The 6,387-nt window shown below is 43.2% G+C and overlaps 1 non-coding gene across 1 annotated transcript; it reads right to left on the bottom strand.

Annotated features, from left to right (window-relative positions):
• Nucleotides 1-6,015: 6,015 nt before the first annotated feature.
• Trnaa-cgc (transfer RNA alanine (anticodon CGC)) lies at nt 6,016-6,088 on the bottom strand. The gene has a single exon. It is a non-coding gene; the product is annotated as a tRNA-Ala (tRNA).
• Between the last annotated feature and the right edge of the window lie 299 nt (nt 6,089-6,387).

Below are 6,387 nucleotides of genomic sequence, written 5' to 3'. Positions count from 1 at the left end.
ATGCTGTCGCATAAAATTGGTTGGCAGAATACATGTCATTTATATTAATTATAACACTATTACCGACAGGTGGCGTCTGGTACATTTGTTACATTACATATGTACTTACTGTATTCAGTAGATTTTTGTGATTAAGTTTTATCTCCAAAAATACCTAGTTAAAATCTCTAGATGTCAAGGTTAAAATCTGTACTTATCAAAATTAAAAAACACAGTAAAATTATCATTTTTATACGATCTAAAAACATAGGGCGATTTCTATATCTATGGCGCTGGTGTAGACTTGTTTTCCTCCACGGTCTACTTCTGTGGTTCCCGTCATTTCGGTGTTGTGCCGCGATCCGCTCAGTTGTCTGATGTCTATCGTCGTGGGCAAGAGGGCAGCGCAAAATTACAGAGCCTTTCGATTTTTGGGATAGGTTGCGAGCAGATAATTGATAAGATGACAGAAGTAATTTTGACCAGGATATTAGCACAAGGCTTTATTAGCTTAGTCATTGACCCATGACCTCAATCAAACAGTTTCTTGAAAAACATATGTACACACTGGATCATAAAATAACATTTGCCTCATTTGCGTAAGACAATATCTGTAAAATTTATAAGAAATTTAAAAACTTTAACTAACTGGTTTAATTAATAGAGTTTTATTTCATGAAATTTCTAGTTCAGTGGCATTTACATAACCATCCCACTGGAGTCTTGTATTAGCACTAATAATAGACAGATAATGCAGCAATGTAACGGATAGAAAGGAACACCACTAAAGATGAGTATTCTGAACGTTAAGACGCCAGTTAAAACAAGTGATAAAGTCTAGTTACCAAACACAGGGGCTACAAACTATACACTGATGGGCCAAAACATTACAACCACCTGCTTGATAGCTTGTTTGTCCGTCTTTGGGACGAAATACATCACTGATGCTGTGTCTCAAGAATGTGACAGTTTGTCGGTAGGTTTTTGGAGGTGTGTGGCATTAGATGTCTACGCACAGGTCATGAAATTCTCGTAAATAACGGGCCGATGATCTGCGTAATCAGTCATGGCTCCCGATAATTACCCAGGTGGTGTCCATAGGATTTACACCAGCAGAATTTCGTCGCCGAGACATCAACGTGAGTTCACTATAATGCTCCTCAAACTACTGTATCATGGTTCCGGCTCAGAGACACGGTCAGTTATACTGCTGAAAGGGCACACCGCCGTCGGGAAGACACCAAGCATGAAGGAATGTAGATGGTTCGCAGCTGTTAGCGTGCCTTCATTATCACCACAGGTCCCACTGCAAGCGTAGGAGAATGTCTCTCGTAGCATTATACTGCTCCCACCACCCTGCGCTGCACTTTTCGAGCTGCCGTTCACCCCGATGACGGCGTTTGTGGAGACGACCAGCGACCTAGTGTAGCAAAAATGTGATTCATCCGAAGAGCCGACGGGTTTCCATTGATCGATGGTCGAATCCCGATGGTCTCAGGCCCACTGCGATCAAATTGAGGATGTCGTTGGGTCAACATGTGAACATGTAGGGGTGGTCTGCTGCAGAGCTTCACGTTCAACAATGAACGATGTGCTCCGAAACAATTGTGCATGTACCAGCATTGCGTTCTTTCGGCAGAGATGCCACAGATCACCATTTATTCTACTTTACAGATCAGGAAAGCCTCCGATCCTCATGTTCTGTGAAGAGTCGTGGCCGTCCTACCATTTAGTGCCTAATGGCAGTTTCACTGTGTTTCTATCGCTTTCCGTAGATGCTCACGACAGTAACGCGTCAACATTCGACCAGCTTCGCCGTTTTCGAGATATTTGTTCACAGGCTCTGCATAATAATAACATCCTTTTCGTCAAAGTCGCTCATCTCAATGGATTTCCCCATCTGCAGCCCATATTTTAGATAGGGTGATCCCTCATCCGTGTCTGCTCTGCGTACATACTTTGTTAGCGCCTCATGTGGCCGCAGCGCTACCAGGCGGCGTGCATTGTTGCGGTGGCAAGTGGTCATAATGTTTTGGCTCATCATTGTGCCAAGTGCTAACGGGCTTGTGTAGTGGGACGCGAAACTGAAGCGTCACCAATCCACCAGTGTCAGCCCAGTTTGCAGGTGAATATAAGTTTAGTGTTTTGTTTATGTACTTTGTAATATTTGTAATGTTTGTGAATTATCAAAAGTTTTGTATTTATTTTTATGTTTCATGTAGGGAGAGGGCGGCGCAACGAACGGAGACAGAATCTTCACTGCTGGGACCAGAGAGAAATTGCTGGCCACTATACGTCGCGAGTCGACAGCCAAAGAGCAACAGAAGATCCTGAAACCGAGTTGTTGCTTCGAGCTCCTAAAAACTGAAAAAAAAGAATTTGTAATGTTTCTACAACAATGACGTCATAGAAAGTTTAATTATGTTGTAAGTGTTCAGTCCTATTTTGTCCAGGCTCAGGTTCACGTCTATATGTAGTATATATGAAGATAATAAAGTAGCGTATACTACAAAAGTTTAAATACATGTTCTGAGAATTTATTTATGAAGAGTTATATTAAGGAAGAAGGATTACTGATTCATTTGACAAGATTATTAATTTTTGACAACATTCATCGAGAGTTTGAGTCTTAAAAGTTTATTCAATGTGGTTTTAATATATATTAAAGGAGGTAACTTGCATTAATATAATTTCTGAGAAGAAACAAACGACAGCTAAATTGAAAAAACTGTGCGCAAACCAATTGGACCGAGTGACGTAATTCTGCGCATACGACTCAAATGATGATGTTTTAATTACAGTTTCGTTCAAGAACCATTCATAGACAACTTTAAAAAGAATTTAAATAATTTTGAAGTGTTTTGTAACTACCGTAGGTGACGAAGTCTGCACATGGCCATAGTCAAAAGAAAATCATTTATACAAAACTTACGTCGTTACACTACACTTGCCGCAGTAGTAACACCGGTTCCCGTCAGATCATCGAAGTTAAGCGCTGTCGGGCTGGGCTAGTACTTGGATGGGTGACCATCCGGTCTGCCGAGCGCTGTTGGCAAGCGGGGTGCACTCAGCCCTTGTGAGGCAAACTGAGGAGCTACTTGAATGAGAAGTAGCGGCTCCGATCTCGGAAACTGACTTACGGACAAGAGAGAGGTGTGCTGACTACATGTCCCTCCGTATCCGTATCCAGTGACGTCTGTGGTCTGAGGATGACACGGCGGCCGGACGATACCTTTGGGGCCTTCATGGCTTCATGGTTTTTTTTTTTCGTCATTGTGTACTTCGAATCATTTATACACAAAAATGTTGTGATTAAGCGCTGAAGAAACTATGTTTTGTATTGGCACTCCCGAAATTATCATATGACTTAAGAAAAACGAAATGATTAAAAAAGAGGCCCAGCGGAAGTAAAAATTTAAAAATACATCATTCAAGCGTGATCATACGTCCCAAAGAAAGATATCGAAGGTGTTAGCATTCACATGGCAAGCAACAGCAAGTGAATGTTCAGTAGCATTTTTCCGGATAAGACGCACAGAAACAATTTGAGCGTAAAGCTCTCATCAAATAATCTTATCCTCCGTTATCTTCCTGGAGCAACGGTTTCGTAGCACTCGATGTCGTGTGAACAAATTTGATCGACTTAGGCTAACCTCTTTGTTAACGCACTTCTGAAAGGTAACCGCCAGGCAGTAACAGCCCGGAAGTAAAAGGCACTAAGTAGAACGTTCCCACTCGGGCACAACAGGAAATAATAATGGCCTCCAGGCCACGTATTCGGAGGTTTCCATCGGTTGTAATGGAAATGGCACTTATGTTATCAAAAATGTTCAAATGTGTGTGAAATCTTATGGGAGTTAACTGCTAAGGTCATCAGTCCCTAAACTTACACACTACTTAACCTAAATTATCCTAAGGACAAACACACACACCCATACCCGAGGGAGGACTCGAACCTCCGCCGAGACCAGCTGCACAGTAGTTTCGCTATCCCCTATCACTTATTCCAATTTGAGAACCCTATGCCATACTACCAGCTCGTCTGACATTTGTATAAAAAGAACTATGGCTCTTTAATGGGCCAGATCCAAAACAGCCTGCTCTACTCCTACATCTAGAGAATGAGAAACAAAACTAATGGGCAGAATGTTTAGCTCAGAGTACGAATGGTGAAAATTGCTAGATTGAGAAAAAGTATTTTGAGAACTTGGTTGCACTGAAAAACGGCCACAGGACGTGAAAGTCTTTCATAAATCATGCACACGTTCTTGACAGATAAGTCACTTGTAAACTCACTATCTGTCATTAGTCGAATCTCCCCGCTGAAGAGGAACATTTTTGCAACAGTACAGGCAGGAATTTCTTGGAGAGGTTGTAAAATTTGAGCAGTGTCAGCTAGTCAAAACATTTTTTGGTTCGACGCCTCATGCAATTTTAAGCACACGCACCCTCTTCCTGGATACATCGAACAGAAGTGATTCGGCCAGCAACTTTCACCACAATGGTGAGAGCGCAGCGGTTTGTGAGCATTGGCTTTGTATTATAACATGTTTGGAAATCGTGATATGTTGGCGTAATACAAAATCGTGTTCTTTCTGCGTTGCATTCTCACTTTTGTTTTTTCTGAGCACATGGTGATCGGCATCAGTTTCTGAGTAAACCATCCATAAATTCATATAATTTACAGTGACTCATAAGCACTTTTTTTCAAAAATTTCTATGTTTTACTTTTAAGGGATCTTGTGCAATAATGTTCAGGTGCTATACTGAACGGTTTAATCCGATGTTTGTGTTTATCTGTGACGGTTAACTGTGTCTACTTCGCTTACCCAAACATAGTACTCCACCCGTCATATGTTTGGTCTTCACGAATTTAGTATCTTACTCCTTTTACCTCGTACACAAATTTCACTGTGTACCTATATGTGTATGTGCCAATGCTTAACATCTGATTCATAGAAAATTAGCCCTATTAATTTATATTTAGAGGTGGCACGCCACTTGCACTTTAACAACACTGTCAGTCGGAATAATATTCGTATTTCTGGTCATGATCTCGGTGTTCCCCAGTACTACATTTGGTCTGTATGGTTTATGACTTTTTTACACGAGGAAATTGTGTAGCCTGCCCAGAACTTGTACCCGAAGGACCGTAGTGGAGGCGATGGAGAACATGGAGAGAGATGGATTGCGGGCCATAAATGCCGAGTCCGGCTATATGACTGTGTGAGTGATTCTGTGAAGCAGCAAACTGTGGATTGTACCTGCAGAGGGACTTCGGGCCATGCCACTCCCCTCTTTCCAATTAGGGTCTTCACGTCGGCAGATGATGGTTCAAATGGCTCTGAGCACTATGGGACTTAACAGCTGTGGTCATCAGTCCCCTAGAACTTAGAACTACTTAAACCAAACTAACCTAAGGACATCACACACGTCCATGCCCGAGGCAGGATTCGAACCCGCGACCGTAGCAGTCGCACGGTTCCAGACTGCGCGCCTAGAACCGCGAGACCACCGCGGCCGGCTCGGCAGATAATGGTTGAAGCGACTACTATAGCAAAAATCTACTAATACCAATATTGCTGACACCTGTTTTGATCAGAACACAGATAGAATCTTCCGACAAATCGGTCAGAGGCCTGAAGATGGCGTAGTAAAAAGCTGAAATTGATACCCAAATAAAACAAGTTTGGAAAGAAGACGGCCGAAAGGTGATTAATTTGACACCCAAAGAGATTCTGAGTCGCTGATTGGCTCCTTTCGGGATATGCAAAGCAGAGGCTTGCTCCCCAAGCGTGGGAACCACGGTGCTGTGTCTGGATTGGCTACCAGGCCAACAGAACAAACAAGGGGGGGGGGGGAGGAGGAGGAGGATCTTAGTGTTTAACGTCCCGTCGACAACGAGGTCATTAGAGACGGAGCGCAAGCTCGGGTGAGGGAAGGATGGGGAAGGAAATCGGCCGTGCCCTTTCAAAGGAACCATCCCGGCATTTGCCTGAAGCAATTTAGGGAAATCACGGAAAACCCAAATCAGGATGGCCGGAGACGGGATTGAACCGTCGTCCTCCCGAATGCGAGTCCAGTGTGCTAACCACTGCACTACCTCGCTCGGTGACAAGGGGGGAAATTTAGTGAGTAGAATATAGTTCGATTGGTTTGTAAAATGTGGAGGCGGTTTCGTTTTTGCTAGTTCGGCCCCTTTACCGAGGCTAGATGGAAAGTGGTTGTGATTCATTGCCTTTTTCGTCTTCTGGTCCTCCACTGGTGGAGAACTTTAGGCCTTTCCCTAGTGGGAGAGACTTGTGGTCTGTAACTAGTGGTAGACTGAGAGCCAGTGGCAGTTTCCAGATGTACCGACAGTGGAACAGCACATCATCTCGGAAATATTGGGTGTTACGAGGCTGAACT

The sequence above is a fragment of the Schistocerca gregaria genome, chromosome 2 (assembly GCF_023897955.1).
Source record: "Schistocerca gregaria isolate iqSchGreg1 chromosome 2, iqSchGreg1.2, whole genome shotgun sequence".
In the NCBI taxonomy this organism is placed as follows: domain Eukaryota; kingdom Metazoa; phylum Arthropoda; class Insecta; order Orthoptera; family Acrididae; genus Schistocerca; species Schistocerca gregaria.
Note: the sequence above shows the minus strand (reverse complement) of the source record. Positions and strands in the feature narration are given on the sequence as shown.